We start from the raw sequence: 17,251 nt of genomic DNA, 5'->3' as shown, positions 1-17,251 counted from the left end.
TCGTTCTGCAGGTGTTTGAATACATTTAAAATAAGTGAATGCAAAATGCACTTTTTTCTTAAACATATTTTGCAAAGGTAAAACATTTATGTCTCTGTATGCAGCTGCATGGGTTACTACAGCCCAAAACTGTGTTTAACATAACTTTAGTAACATTTAGTAACATTGAGCTGGACTTGTTCTATAACATAATAAATTTAATTTGTTGCATAACTCATTTATCATCTTCTTAAAGAGGAAGTAAACCCTGATGGGTTTACTTCCTCTTACATTCCCTGCAAAGGTAAAGCATAATGGACTACTATGCATCGCATCGCATTGCATCGCATAGTAGTCCATTATGTGTCACTTACCTGACATAGGAGCCAGCAATGTCACCACTGTCCCCTGTAGTCCGGCGCATCCATCTTCTCGCTGTCATTCGGCGAAGCAGCAATGACGTCACTCCCGCGCATGCGCACGGGAGCCGCTACTCGCGGCATATCGCCGTTGCCCGCGGCGCTCAGTGTGCCTGCACGCCGCTGTCTACGGTGCATGCGCCATAGACAGCGGTGCCTGTCTTTTGGCAAATATCTCCTAAACCGTGTAGGTTTAGGATATATTTCTTGGACCTACAGGTAAGCCTTAATCTAGGCTTACCTGTAGGTCAAAGTTGGTTGTAAGGGTTTACAACCACTTTAAGTTCTAATGAGTGTTAGGAACATGTCCTAGTATTGATAGCCCTACAGCAGGGGTGCCCAACCAGTGGCCCGGGGGGCCACATGTGGCCCGCGGAGCCCTCTGATGTGGCCCGCGACCTCCTGCTCTGGGATGGCTGGTTGGCAATCTCAGAGCATCAGTATTGTGAATGAAGGTGACGGTACGAGACGAAAGGCGAAGCAGAGAGGCATAAGGTGCTGATTCCTGTGAAGTGCCGCCTCCTGTCGCAGGCGAAGTGATACCAAATGCACTCTGCCTGGGACAGCAACAGTCCATACCTGACTGGAAGACTGTTATTATAGGTAAGTTTATTACTAAAATCACAATGTATATCTGGGCATATCTGTTCTTCAGTGGTTACTGAGCTGCTTTCAAACTGATTTACATGTGCAGCGCAGTGCAACTGTAGGTTACCTGCATTGAGCCATAGACTTCTGTTATTACCTGCCAGTTTGGGGTGCTTTCAGAAAGTGAACTTCACCTGCAGGATATAATAGATGTCTATGGCAAAGTGCAGTTAACCTACAGGAAAGCCACCAGTGCACTTCTCTGTGGTAAACCCCAGCGCATCAGCTTGAAAGCAGCCTTAGACCCCCTTCACACAATCAATCCGACCCAATTAGACCCTCTATTCACCTCTATGGAGCGGCAGATGTAAACGAACTACTGTCCATTTATACCCGCCTTCCTCCAATCTGATCTGCAAAAAAAATAAAAATAAGGGGATCAGTTCCCTTCCATCTGAGCAGATCAGATTGGAGGGCCCATAGAGTAGAGTAGGCCGTGTCTTTATCCACTCTTCGTAAGCAGAGTCCACTCATTGTGGCCCATGACCAGTTATCAAGTCGCTTAAGTGGCTCTCGCTCTTCAAAGGGTTGGGTAACTTAGTCACTTTAATCCAATCACAGTGATGTCATGTAATGAGAATAAATGAAGTTGAGGGAGATGCCCATAAGGCTATAAATTCTGGGGGTATGTTTTTTTGCTACCTCTGCATCTCACAAGCAGTCATCGGCTTTCATAGGAAACTTAGGTACAACCGCAGAGCTTACACATCTCCAATAGAATGTATTAAAAGCGCTGAGGAGGGGGTGGGGGGGGGGGCAGTTACCTGTGGAACGCATTGGCTCTATCTGTACATGAACAAAATATTTATCTGTACATACTTTACTTCCAATAAACAATTATATTCTTCATCAAGAGCTTCCTCATTCTGGACACTGGATGATTCTCTCTCATTGCTGGAATGAATGAATGAATGAATGACTGTATAGCGCTACAACTGGGAACTGAATTGCAAGGCACTTGATCTGTCCTGTGCTGTCCTGCTTCTTAGAAGAGGTGGGTCTTGAGTTTTTTTCTGAAGGCCCGATGGTTTTCTTCCATGCAGATGTTAGTGGGTAGAGCGTTCCATAGCCGGGGTCCTTGGGCTGCGATTCTTCGTTCTCCCTTTGGATTTGTGGTTGAGGAGGAGGTTTTGGTTAGTTGATCGGAGGCTGTGATTGTGTGTGTAGTGTTTTATTTTCTAACATAGGTATTGAGGAGTGTTTCCTTGTGTGCATTGGTGGGTGAGGCAGAGGGTCTTGAAAGTGATCTGATCCTTTACGGTTAGCCAATGCAGGTTCCTCATGGATGGGGAGATGGAGTCCCAGGTTTTTTTTTCCTGTGATGGAAACCTGGCTCTGTTACATCAGAGGGCTGCGGGGTCACCCATACATCACGGGGAACCCCGGGTTTCCCCTTGCATCAGAGGGGGACGGGGTCAGGTGATGGGTGGCCCCGCCCTCCACATATAACAAACGTCAGGCCGCCGGAATCCCCGCAGTGTCTCCTCCGTGGAGACAGAAGATGGATGGATTCGCTGCGCTGATTCAGATGAGCCATCGCTGGACCCTGGAGAGATGATCGTCCGTCGCTGGATAGCAAGAGTAGATTACCACCGTTGGAATCTTTTTTTTATTTTTATTTTTAATAAAGGAATTTTTCAAAAGTGTGTTTGTCTTATTTAACTATTTTTTACACTTTCTTTGTGAAATGGTAGGGGTACTTTTGTACCCCCTTACCATTTCAAACAGGGGGGGGGGACGGGATCTGGGGGTCCCCTTGTTAAAGGGGGCTTCCAGATTCTGATAAGCCCCCCGCCCGCAGACCCCCACAACCACCGGCCAGGGTTGTAGGGATGAGGCCCTTGTCCCCATCAACATGGGGACATGGTGCTTTGAGGGGTAACAGACCCCCAAAGCATCCTCCCAATATTGAGGGCATGTGGCCTGGTACGGTTCAGGAGGGAAGGAGGGCCGCTCTCTTGTCCCCCCCACTCTTTTCCTGCGGCCTGCCAGGTTGCGTGCTCGGATAAAGGGTCTGGTAAGGATTTTTAGGGGGACCCCCACGTCAATTTTTTTTTATTTGACGCCAGGTTCCCCTTAATATCCATACCAGACCTGAAGGGTCTGGTATGGATGTTTAGGGGGGAACCCCACATCATTTTTTTTAAAAAATTTGACGCAGGGTTCCCCTTAATATCCATAACAGACCTGAAGGGCCTGGTAATTGAATTTAGGGCTTTTAATTTTTTTTTTTTTTTTTTTTTTATCAATGACTTTCAATGAGTGTTCTCTGTATTATGGAGCCGACAATTCATTATAGCAGCGAGTGATTTTAAAGGACTTTTTTTTCTGCATAAATGACACTTTGTGCAGGGACAGTTCTAAGCACCAGAAACATGCGCCCCTTCACAGGCATACTGACACCCCCCCCCCCCCCTACGAAATTTAAAGGAATATTACACTTTTATTGTTTCACTTTAATCATTATTAAAATCACTGCTCCCGAAAAAACGGGCATTTTTAAAACTTTTTTTTGCATTGATACATGTCCCCTGGGGCAGGACCCGGGTCCCCAAACACTTTTTAGGACAGTAACTTGCAGAATCTTTTCTCTCTGTCAAATCTTTTTTCTCTGTCGAATATTTTCTCTATATAATCTTGGACTAATAGAGGTAAGGTTAGGCACATTCGACCACAGGTTCTATAGACACAGATTGTTATTGTCAGCGTCACGTCAAATCTCCTATTCTATATCGAACTGTTGTAACAACGAAAATGAAAATAAAGCATTTATTTATGTTGGATCTTTTGTTTTTCGGATTCTGTGCTTTCATTATCGTTTGTCAAAACAAAAACGAAAATAGCTGAAATTCAGACAAAAATGCATTCGGACGAAAACGAATGCACATGTCTAATATGCTCAGGGGCATGGCTGGAAGCCGACCGAGATGGCTGCCTGCTAATCTGCTCTGAGGGACATCGCACGAAGCGATGAATAATCACCCTCAGTACACAAACCAAATGGGTCACCTGTCCTGCTACGTCCCTGTGATAATGTCCAAGTGTAGAAATGAGCGTTCCACTCCATGAAAACTCACAAAGTTCCATCCGCTCCCTGACAGATAGGACCACTAAAATGGCACCGGCGGATATGTGGCTGAGTCCCATGGTGGCCCGTCTTTCTCACAGACACAGCTGGATGCTGCTGCAGACTCTCTGCCTTCTCCTCACCTACCCAGGACCGGATACCTGGCCTCCACTCCTTCCACGAGTCCTGCCAAATCCAAGCATTGACTGCCACAGGACACAGCACAGGAAGATGAGGTGAGCCATGTTACACTAACACCCCCTGTGTACCCAGCCATAAACAACTCCATAGCTGCATATCCCACTACAAACCAGCCGGTATCTAACACAATAACAGATATGCTCCTTACATTGCAAACCTCCATCCATTGTGATTTCAACATAAGGATGTACCACTTTACCTCAGAAATATCACACATAGAAGAGAGAGTCACAACATTGAAGCTAAAATGGGAGAAGTGACTATCTCCTTCAATGATTTAGTGGATGCACAGAGCGATGAAGCTGAAGATATAGAGTAGATGAAAGCCAAAATCACAGACTTAGAAGACCACTCAAGATGGAATAATTGAGAAATTAGAGGCATACCCAAGTCTGTCCAACAATCTGCACTGAAAGAATACTTCATACAATTGATGTCTGCTTTTTTACCACCCCAGGAGAATTAATCATTGACCGCATACATTGGCTGCCAAAACCACCACACTTGCCTGATACAGTCCCAAGAGACACTATTGTCAGGATACACTTTTTCCATGTTAAGGAAAATCTAAACATACCATGCTGCAGCGCAAGAATCTTGTAACTATTACTAAACCCCTATATAACCATCACTTACAATACAAATGGGGACATCCAGTTAAGTTGATCATCACTAACGATAACAATTCAGTTTCCATCCTCATCTTGGATGAAGGCCTTGCCCTGCTGTTACAATGGCATATCTTGGAACCACTGGAACAAAGACATTCTGACTACAAAATCCGTTGGAAAAAATCCAACGGATTTTGTCCGAAACTTGTGTTGCATACACACGGTCGCACAAAGTTGACGGAAAATCCGATCGTTCTGAAGGAGGTGACATCAAACATGTACGTTGGGACTATAAACCGGCCAGTAGCCAATAGCTTTTATCTCTTAGTTTATTCTGAGCACACGTGGCACTTTGTCTGTCGGAATTGTCTACACATGTAACTTTCCCGATCGGATTTTGTTGTCGGAAAATTTTAGATCCAGCTCTCAAACTTTGTGCGTCGGAAAATCCGACAGAAAAAATCCGATAGAGCCTATACACGATCAGATTTTCCGACAACATAATTCGATCTGACTTTTTCCATCGGAATTTCCGACCGTGCCTACAGGGCTTTAACACCCTCTCATCATCAGCCAAGTTACTTCCTGCATCTTCAGACAAACTCCTGAATCTGCGAAGAATCCTTAAAAATATTTCTACAAAAGTAAGTCCAGTATATACCTCAGCACCTTCACATCCACTCAGCACAAAGGACATTACATCCAACTCACCTACACACTAACAGATCTACCTAAACCCAACTCTATATTTCCACCTTTATTATTGAGGACCCAACGCCGACAGCATGCCTATCAAAAAGTCGCTCAATGTAAAGATCCTCAATCACCCGGGGAAGAGGTACTCCCTCTGGTCCGAGGCCCAGAAACTCCAAAGCAACATATTGTGTCTGATGGCGAGTCCCGGGAAGACCACAGGCGAAGACGTGATGATGAAACGTGTATGGGCGTGACCGTGCAGCTGTTCATTGTCGTAGTTGGAATGCAGGTCTTCCCGGGACTCGCCATCAATGCCGGAGCTATTTACAATGTGATCCGGATAGTGGTGAGATCAGACCGTGCGCCACTGATGACATTTTATGTGACATTTTATCAGCTACATTGTACGTAGTATTTTAAAGAGTGTGGTTTTTGGTTGTTTATTAAAATGGTTTGCACTATGGATGGTATTTCTTGATTCTTTTTCATATGAGAAACATCAATGAATTTTACTGGGATAAGAGCGTTTGCTTGGAAGCTTGGGCTTGGAATACCAGTAATGACCAATTTTCAGAGTTACCTTTGAGGTGCCGTTATATAACCCTTTTTGAGGTAAGTGCATTACTATCGGGAGTGACACAGAGCATGAAGGTCCTTTTTAAGATAGCGGTGTGGTGAACTGTTCTGAAGGGATCTCTCTCCTTGCTTGGGAACTGTGTGGAGCACTCTACTCACACTCAAAGAATCTGCATTTTTATTGAGACTTATGAACTTTCTTTTCTCATTTTCTGATACTTACATTCAGTATGATTATATATTTTTTTAGCGCTGTCAATATGGTGGCTCTTTTTATTAGTGCGTTCAGAATAAGTGTTACTATATGTTTGCTTTAATGTTTTGATTTATTATGACAGCAGCTTAAATTTTGATTATTGTCCATTGTGCGCTTGGATCAGTGATATAGATCTGTAGATTTTTTATCAGTGATATGTGTATCCAATATGGATTCCCACAGTTGTAAGTCCCCTCATATGTATGATGCATGCATGTTCTTAGCCCCTAAGTGCATAACTTTACATTTGTCAACATTAAAACCTCATTTGCCACTTAGTTGCCCAGTGCATTGAGGTCGGCTTGTATATTGGAGACATCCTGTAAGGACATTATTCCACTCCATAGCTTGGTTTCATCTGCAAAGATAGAAATAGTAATTTTATTCCCAGACCCAATATCATTTATAAAGATATTAAAAAGTAAGGGTCCCAGCACTGAACCTTGGGGTACACCACTGATAACCTTAGACCATTCAGAGTAAGAATCATTAACCACGGCTCTCTGAATTCTGCCGTTTAGCCAGTTTTCTATCCATTTACAAACTGATATTTGCAAGCCTGTAGACTTTACCTTACACATGAGCCGTGTGTAGGGAACTGTGTCAAACGCTTTTGCAAAATCCAGTTATACGACATCCACAGCCACCCCTCTGTCCAAGGTTTTCTTACCTCCTCATAAAAAAGAAATCAGGTTTGTCTGACAACTTCTGTTTTTCATGAATCCATGCTGTTTGTTGCTTAAAATATATTTTTTTTCCAGCAAGAACTCGTCTATGTGGTCTTTTATTAAACTCTCCAGTATCATCCCAACAATAGAAGTTAAACTAACGGGTCTATAGTTACTTGGTAAAGACTTTGATCCCTTTTTAAATATGGGCATTACGTTGGCCCTGCGCCAATCCAGTGGTACCATTCCAGTCATTAACGAGTCCCTAAAAATTAGATACAATGGCTTTGGAATTACAGAGCTCAATTCTTTTAGGATCCGTGGGTGGATGCCATCGGGTCCAGGTGCTTTATCCACCTTTATTGTGTTTAAATATTTCTGGACCAGATCACTTTTGAGCCATTGTGGATCATTTGGAGCTGTGTCAGTACCACCCCCATTATGGACATGAGCTCCTTTGCATACACAGAGCTGAAGTATTTCATAAATTAGCCTTCTCTTTGTCCCGAGTCACCCTCTGTTACCTATTTACAATAGATGTTGTCACATTGATGCATTTAATTGCCTAATGGACTCATAACAGCACAGCAAATATACAAGATGGTTGGAGGTACTGGATGGGATACATATGACTGAGGAAATATAGTAAATGTATCATTTATTATACTATTATTAAATTGATACCAATAACAATGTTGGTTGTCTTTTTTTTTCCCTTTCTTTATCGTGATTATGTTTCCCTTTCTTATCTTCATTTCCTCAATATCGTTCACTCTGTGGTTTTATTCTCACTGGGCATTCCTATGTATGGTCCCTATCACAGTTTACGAATATCTTCCACAATCATTCAATCGTGATAATATACCTGTATCTCACACAGGGTCACTACTTGTGAAAGGTTTCGGCTTTATAATCTTTAAAATGGTGAGTTTAATACCAATGTCTCCATATATTTAGATATTGGCTTGTGTCAGGGTCAATACCCCTCCCAGTCGCCGGGGGAGGCTCCCCCCGGTATGTCTGAGCTACCCTGGGGCTAAGGCGTCTGGGTAAGACTCTGTTAAAATTTTGATATGTATTGTACAATCGTTCTTTTGTCCATTTTTTCTGTGTCGTTACTGAAGGCTACTTTATACAGTTTTCATTGATCTAATTGTGATTTATGTATATATCTCTAGATGCATGTATTTCCTGAAGAAGCTGAAAAGCGAAACTAGTCGAAATACTACACCTTCCTCATGAGTTATTGATATGTTGCATTGCAAAATGTTTTTATTTTTAATAAACGATAAACTCTTTTTTATACATTTCTTCTCTTTTGTTTTCTCAATTTATAAAAATGTTTAATGTGCACCGCAATAGTCTCCCTGCTCGCATTTTCTCCTGATGTTTCTGGCCGGAGACCAGAATTTCCAAACATTTATTCCATATATAATTGGGATGATGGTGCATGATGTAAATTTAATTTCTAATTTATTACTTTATGAGGCCATTCTTAATTTTCATAATGTTGGTTGTCTGTCTGAGTACCTCATAATTCTACTATACTCGAAAAATGTCACAGGTCCTCTTCCTCAGGGACTAGCTCTGAGGAAGAGGACATGTCTCTCGAAATTTGTCATCTGCTTCTAACTAACTGACATACATCTGGTGTGGATTGTAATACATGCCCATGACACTTTTTGTCTTGTGAGTATGATGGACTATTTTTCTGTTATTTATTAAAAACATTTTATGGTATTGCTCTAGGTCGGGGCACCTTCTTTTTATTTCCACTTCTTTATGTAAGTCAAAACCTGTAAATGCAAACCTCCATGACCTACATCTACTGACAAAATCCAAGTGCACAAAAAGGTTTCCAGTCCTCAAGAAAGGAAAAACTTTTTTAACATAATCTTTTTATTCATGTACTGAAGTTATAAACAAAGTAATTCCATATCTTCAGAGTTTGCATACATGGAAATGGGTTAAAGCTGCAGAGGTACAATGTTTTTTTTAGCTTTAAGCACCAGGGTGTGATGTCATTCCTACCATCTCTTCTCTAAGTCGCCATCCACTTTTCCATTAGAAGTATTAACATTTTTATCCAGTTTCCGATGTAAGAAATTAGAGTTTACTGAGCAATTCCTTCTAAAAGACAGATTATCTGTCCTTAGTCAGATTGAAAAATAGATATGAGACTGTAGATAGATTTGCTCATATGTAAACTGCAGACCTATTAAATTGCTCTGTCGTGCTAGCGTTTGAATACATTTAAATTACACGAATGCAAAATAACTTTTTTCAATATATTTTGCAAAGGTAAATTAACCACTTGCTTACTGGGTACTTACTGTATACCCTCCTCCTGCTCAGGCCAATTTTCAGCCTTCAGCACTCTCACACATTGAATGAAAATTGCGCGGTCGTGGAATATGGTACACATATGACATTTTTATAAAAAAAAATTTTCAGGCAAATAGAGCTTTCTTTTGGTAGTATTTAATCACCACTGTTTTTTTTTTTTTTTTTTACGCTAAACAAAAAATAAATAAAAAAATGATAGGAACTGGTAGGCACTGGTAGGCAGCACTGATGATGATGATGCACCGATTGGCAGCAATGATTATGAGACACTGATTGACAGCACTAATGGGCACTGATAGGTGGTACTGTTGGGCACTGATTAGCACTAATATGTGGCACTGGTGGGCACTGATAGGTGACACTGGTGGGCGCTGTTAGATGGCACTGATTTGCAGCACCTTCCGGTGCCAATTGACCCATGTCCCTCTAATCAAAATCACAGCTTTTTTTCCCTTACACTGACAATGTGAAGGATAATAACTGGCATCTGTTTATTTCTGTGATCAGCTGTGATTGGCTGACAGCTGATCACATGATAAACAGCCCGCTGTGATTGGCCCTTTACCGATCTATGATTAGCCGAGTCTCACTGTCTGGGGGTGGCACAGTGGTGTAGTGTTTAGCACTCTCGCCTAGCAGTAAGAAGGGTCGCTGGTTCAAATCCCAACCATGACACTACCTGTCTGGAGTTTGCATGTTCTCCCTGTGCCTGCGTGGGTTTCCTCCTGGTACTCTGGTTTCCTCCCACAATCCAAAGACATGCAGGTAGGTTAATTGACTTCTGTCCAAAATTGGCCCTAGTTTATGATTGGGGAATGAACCTTGGATTGTGGGTTCCTTGAGAGTAGGGGCCGATGTGAGTGTGCAATGTACAGGGACAATTGTAAACACTCACTCAGGTTGAACTGGATGGACTGGTGTCTTTATTCAACCTTACTAACTATGAAACTATGACTCTGTGATCACAGAGCATGCCTCCTGTGCGCCCCAGGAGGTGTGGGAAGCGCAAGAACAGTAGGACATCTATGGACACCCTCCCGGTTATTTAAGCCCACGCTGTAGCTGTCTGTTGGCTATAGCGCAGGCAGCATGTGGTTAATACATGTCTTTTACTGAGCAACTGCATAGGTTACTTCAGCCCAAAACTGTGTTTTAGAAACCACGATTTGCAGATAATAGTAAGTAGTGACATTCAGCTGGAGTTGTTCTGTAATATATTATATTGAAGACGTCTCACCACTCATTTATCATCTTCTTCAGTTCTAAGCCCTTGTACACACGGTCAGACATTCCGACAACAAAATCTGACGGATTTTGTGCGAAACTGGTGTTGCATACACACGGTCGGACAAATTTGTCGGAAAATCCGATCGTTCGTAACGTGATGACGTTATTTCGTTATGACGGGACTACGTTGAGGCTAGTAGCCAATAGCTTTGGTCTAGGAATTTGATTTGAGCATGCGTGGCACTTTGTCAGATCGGAATTCTCTACAAACAATCGGACAGAGTCCGATCGGATCATGTTGTCTGAAAATTTTATAGCCCAGCTAAAAGTTTGTCGGTCGGATATTCCGACGGAAAAGTCCGATGTAGCCCACACACAGTCGGATTATCCGACAACACGGTTCGATCGGACATTTTCCATCGGAATGTCCGATCGTGTGTACAAGAGCAAATGAATGTTAGGAGCATACCTTAGTATTGATAGCCCTACAGGTAACTTAGTCACTTTATTCCAATGACGGTGATATCATTTAATGTGACTGTATGAAATTGGTGGATTTGCCCATAATGGTATAATGGTGTGGCACAATGGTAAGAGGAACTAACTGTGGGACGTCTCCTTCAGGTGAGGTCGGTTCTCCTGATATTGACCTTCAGTCACCTATAAAATTTTAGTCGGTGAATTAAAGAAGATCATAGACAGGAGACCTGAACCGTTTTAGACAAAGCTAAATTAATCGCAAACCTGTAGCTAGTTGCTATTGACTGGCTATCATGGCACTCTGAATGTCAAGAGGGGGTTTATAGTGGAGTGCCTAGGTAGTCAAACCCAGCTTCATCAGTAAGAATAATAGTGAAGTCAAACTAGTGATGCTTTAACCGCTGACCTTAGAAACCATGGGGGAAGAAAAGAGGTTTAGAGAGAGAGAGCAATAACTCGAGAGAGAGAAAAGAAAAGGAAGGGAAATGGAGGTTTCTAAGAAGTAGTAGAACGAGAGAAGAATAAAATAGGGGTTGAGGGTTAGGGAGATCTGAGAGGGAGATAAGGGGAAAGGGGAGGAGGGAAGTAGATTAGGCCAATCAGGTAGACCAGATCATGAGGATAAAGAACCGGGGTAAAGGGGGGGGGGACCTTCATATAAAGTGCCCGGGTTCTCAGGTCATCTCAAACCTCTTCTTGAAGGGTAGCTAGAAGTTTCTCTTAACCCTCAACTCAAAACCCAACTATCCCCTCACTCACTCCCATGGACGGAGAGAGAGATGGTAACCCCCCCCCCCCCCCGTACTCCTTGCCCATCCCTTACCCCCACCCACTCTCCTCCCTAATCTGGCTACCCCCCCCTTTTTTCTTTTTTTTTCTTCTTTTACCTCCCCTCCCTTTCTATCCACCCATCCCCCTCTTCTCTCCATTCCACTCCTGAACCCCACTCACACCACAGACAAACAGAAGCTATATCTCTTATCTAGACACATATCTAACGTAAAAATCACATCCTACTCTCAACATACCAGTCTAGCAGGAAGACACGATAGTCTACACTATATCCTCCTTACCTCATTCACTCAACAAATATTCACTCTCAATACATACATTCCTACGATACAGTTAATAACCTTCAGATCGTCTGCCAAACACTACGCACTTGCCTGATAAAGAGCGGAAATAGCTCCTAAGTCAACCACTTTGGGCCTTTTGGTCCCCCTTAAACACGCCTCCTTTTGGCAGCCACAGCAATTTGCTGAAATTGTTTTAAATCAACCAGCTCTTACTAGACTTGATACAAACATTCTTCTGTTTTTAACGCTAAACCTCCACTATGCTCAATTTTCCCGCAATGTGATCTGTATGGGAAATTTGTTATGCTCCATTAATTTGATGCTACCTGTTTCTGTAACATAATCCATTATACTGGATTTCATTATTTTCAATAAAAATCTTTATGGGAAAACAAAAGAAGTTTCTCTTTGGTCATGATTCAGAAGATTTTCCGTTTTGCTTCTGAAAGAGATACCTTTGTTTTTCTCCAGGCTCCGGCAAGTGTGATCTTAGCTCCCAAGAGCATGTAAAAGATAAGAGCCTGCCTATGTTTAGTTTTTTTTTTTTTTTTTTTCAATTCTGCTGTTCAGAAGGGCTATTGTTGGTCCCTAAGGAAAAGGGAGTCCCGTGACCTTGAATAACAGGTGAAAGAAATTATTCTAGTAGTCTCTTATACGGGGACAGGTCCACCATGTATAGAACATGGAACCCAGTACATCGCACCCTCTGAAGCACAAAGGATACATTTTGGCCAACCTAGTAGGAACAACTATTTGGTGAAGATTTTAACATTTGCTTCTATGAAAGAAATATTCATGATGCCCTTGTAAGAGTGTGTGAAGGATTGAAACCAATCATCGGGGTCCCATTGTATCTCTAGGTCTGATTCCCAACTCTGGGCATAGAATGGTTTGTCCCAGTGGCAGCTGATGCTCCAATTTTTTTTGGGGGGGTGCAAACAAACAGAAAAATTCTGAAAAAAAAGTTAAATGCAGCCTTACTGTGCTCATCAAATGCAGCCACTGTGCCCATCAAATGCCACCTTTGCCACTATGCCCATCAATAGCTGCAAATGTTCCCATCAAATAATGCCACTGTGCCCCATCAAATGCTGCCACTGTGCCCATCAAGTAGTGCCACTGTGCCCAAGCAAATGCTGCCAATGTGACCCCCCCGCCCGCTCGCCATCAGCCCAGCACTTACCCTGTCTAAGTGATGGGTCAGGCATGCAGGTGACAGAGGCGAGCGGTGGGATTTGTAGTGAGTCTGACAGTGGCTCCTGTGTCCTCCATGCAATGCCTGAATCTACCAGGAGCTAGAATCCCCAAAGTCACTGTAGACACAGGATGAGTTTCATAGCCGGCTCGGCTTTTTCCTCAGCCTCAGCCATACATTTGACAGCTTCTTGGCTGACTGCTGAATGTCAACAAACTGGCCTAGGTTACAACATTGACATCATCGGTCATATAGTCATGAGCATAATAAGCATATTTTATCAATGATGTCTACCTGCATCATGCAATAATATAGGATGCATGTTAGCAGCACTACTCTTCCCTTTCTTATCTATAACACTCCAATAGATAGTAGACAGTGACGACCATAACATATAACCACCAATCAATAAAGTTCGACTGAGGGGAGTAAAATAGGTACCCTTTGTCCCGAAAATACCTTACAGATAAAGGAAGTCTGATAACTCAAATGTAAGCAAAGGGCTTCCCTCAGCCGGCTGATTATCAGAAACTTTCTGATTGTATAAAGCTCCTTGTTTTGGATTCTCAGGGTCACCTGTAAATCACCTCCTGGCTGGCTTACCAACTGTTCTGGAAATGTTGTAGACAGGCAACTCCTATCATTATATAGATTAGTGGTTCCAAATTAATAACTACTGCCGTAGTGAACAGACACAAAGACACACTTTCTAAATATTGTGTTTATTCGTGGCAATTTAAGTTTTTTAGTTTTTTTCTTCAAATATAGTTTTTACGGTTCTTGAAAACATATATGCAGTCATGTTGCATCTAAAAAACATATCATAAACAAGAATTGGGCATCATAAGTGCATTGAGTAGAGTTAAGTACAGTAAGTAAGTAAAGTAATACATGGATTATTATAAGCATCCAAGTTTACAGTAATACAGGTACAGTTAACGTAGATTTATTTTATCAAAAAGAAAATATGGGCCAAACGTCCCATATGTCATGACATTTCTTAAGTTTATCAGATTGAGCAGCAAGACATTCTTCATATTTCATAATCAAGGACAGTTGGTTTTTGACATCTGAGGGACTTGGCGCTAGGTTATGTCTCCATTTGCGTGCAATCATTAGCCTAGGAGCGAACAGGAGATTCATTACTAAGCATCTGAGGTTGTTGGGAAAGTTTCTATACCTATCCTGAGAATAGCTAGGGATAGTGATTGGGTTTGTGATCAAGGTAAATATTTTGTTCTAACAGCTTCTTAGATTGGGGCAAGCCCATAAAATATTGAAAAGAGATCCTGTGCATGAGCGGCCTTGGCAGAATCTGTTGCCATCTACATTTGAGAACTTGGTTAATTGAATGGGGGGGGGGGGGCAGACACCATCTATGGTGAAATTTTTGGGATAGTTCCCAGTAATAAACACATTTAATGGAAATATAGTTGTGGTAGATAGCTTTTTGGCATTGGGCATCAGTAAGTGACATGTTTAACTCTGTCTCCCATTTTTAAAGCTTACGTTTTAACGAAGGTGAGTTCAGATTGAATGGTGTTGTAAAAAAAAGCATGATACACTTCACTTTTGGTCCTGAGGATGTCCCAAAGGAATACTCTTTTGAAGGGAGGTGCATGGATGGGTGGACCACTGTTTGAGAACAATTTAAGTTTGTTATACTCATAATTACGTAGATATAACATTAATATTACAACTGTATTTGTATAGTAACAAGGAGCGTAACATAGGCAGGCTCCCATCAGAGTCTCCCCCATACATTGGGCCCTATCAGAATGCCCTGTTACAACAAGTTCCCCATCAGCGTCCCCACTTACATCAGGGTCCTTATCAGGGCCCCGCTTTACATCAGAAGTGAAGAACATAGATAGACTCTGCTGACCCTAATACTTAATCAGTGTGGATATGTCACTTACAATGGCTAAGGGCTGGATAATATCTTATAGAAGGCAGGGTGTGGCCCATGGGGTGTAGTCTGGAGACCCTTGAACTAGATCATTCAACGTTGATATTTAATGTAATGTCAACAAGCTAGGTACATGATCTACCACAGGACAGCCACCGTATAATGGAGTTATGTGGTCAGAAAGTGGTTTTACTTTTCATATTCCCAACATTTTTTATTCCTGATATGTGCCTAATGGACCATGTACTTTTATGAAAAAGTCTCCTGTTCTCTTTGTATTGTCCCTGTCATGCCGCGTACTACACATGACCAGACTTTCTGGCAGACTAGGTCCGATGGAATCTGTCCGTTGGGCAATCCCATCTTGTGGGGGCTAATCCGATCATTTTTCGTAAAAAAATATCAGACCGACCTAGAATTAGAACATGTTTCAAATCTGTCCGATGGACTCAATTCATATCAGGAAAACCGTTTGTTTGTATGCTGGTCCGACGGTCTTCCCGACGGACCTTCTGCGGAGTTCCGACGGACTTTCTGAACAAACAAACAGACTTGGACACACACGAACGCACTAAGTCCGTTCGAAAGTCCATTCGATTTGAATATGAGGACGTAAGATGGGGCTAAAAAAGGAAGTTCAATAGCCAGTAGCCAATAGCTTCCCTTGCGTCGTATTTGGTACATCGTCCAACTCCGCAGAAGGTCCGTCGGGAAGACTGTCGGACCTAGTCTGCCGGAAACTCCGGTCGTGTGTACGCGGCATCAGTCTCTCTGCTTTCCTATTAAAAACTATGCAGGAGAGTAAAGCATGGTCAGCTCTCTAGCTGTTCTGGGAACTTAGTGCACTCTCCTCCAGATATCAGACTTATACTGACCCGAACCCCCCGAAACAGACATTCACTGGGGAGATCAGTGTGCTGCTGTTGCCCCTCCTCAACTCTTATGCAACTGAGAACAGAGGGTATGTGATCACTTAAAAAAAAAGAAAAAAGTGTTTAGAATATTTTTTTTTTTTATATATACACCTATACTTTAACTACACTCAACTAACTATAAAACATACCTGACCCATTTGTTGATATCACATCACATGTGATATCAGCATACCACAATTCATAGAGGTGTATATACCGCTATGCATTGTTGTATGTTGAAGGCTCAGGTGCATTGTTTACTCCAAAAGAAATTGTGTTAAAAATTGTGTCTGCTAAACTACACATACAATACAAATCAACACACATTAAAATGCACAACCATAGGTTCAAACATTATCTACATTAAGATTGTTTGTTACTTTCTATTTATCTATCTAGCTATAGTATCCACCCCCATCTATCTGTCTGCATTTTATCTAATCTATCTAACCTATGTTGGTGTTCCTTCAGCTTTCATCAAGAATTTTCCAAACAAAAACTTTTTCAGCTTGGCACTGGCCTGGATAATAATGATGGATTCAGCTAGTGGGAAGGACATTAAAATAATCCAAACAACAATAGCCAGTGGGCCTTTGAAGTTGAGGTCTATCAAATAGAACAAGTTCACATCAATATAAAAGACTACGAAGAGTGCGAGAAACAAGATCATTGTTTTTATAGCGTTGATGTGAGCCCCGAACTTTGATCCACCAAAACCAGAGTCATTCTTCTTCATCTTCCACATGTGCTTTAAAAGAGAGGACACGGTCACCACTACGGAAATCAAGATCAAAAGAAATGGAATGCAGCAACCCAAAAAGCTGGCTGTCTGCATGTAAGCAGGACTAAAGGAAAACGATGCGCTGATATTTTCTGAATCACAGGAGTCGTTTCCAGGAGACTGTTTTATTATTTTTAATTCAACATTCCAGAAAGATGGAATAGTTATGACGAAGGATGCCACCATTGAGAGGAACAAGAGA

The sequence above is a fragment of the Lithobates pipiens genome, unplaced genomic scaffold (assembly GCF_037356315.1).
Source record: "Lithobates pipiens isolate NorthernLeopardFrog02 unplaced genomic scaffold, aLitPip1_a1.2 Scaffold_22, whole genome shotgun sequence".
Classification (NCBI taxonomy): domain Eukaryota; kingdom Metazoa; phylum Chordata; class Amphibia; order Anura; family Ranidae; genus Lithobates; species Lithobates pipiens.
This window is presented reverse-complemented; position numbering follows the sequence as displayed.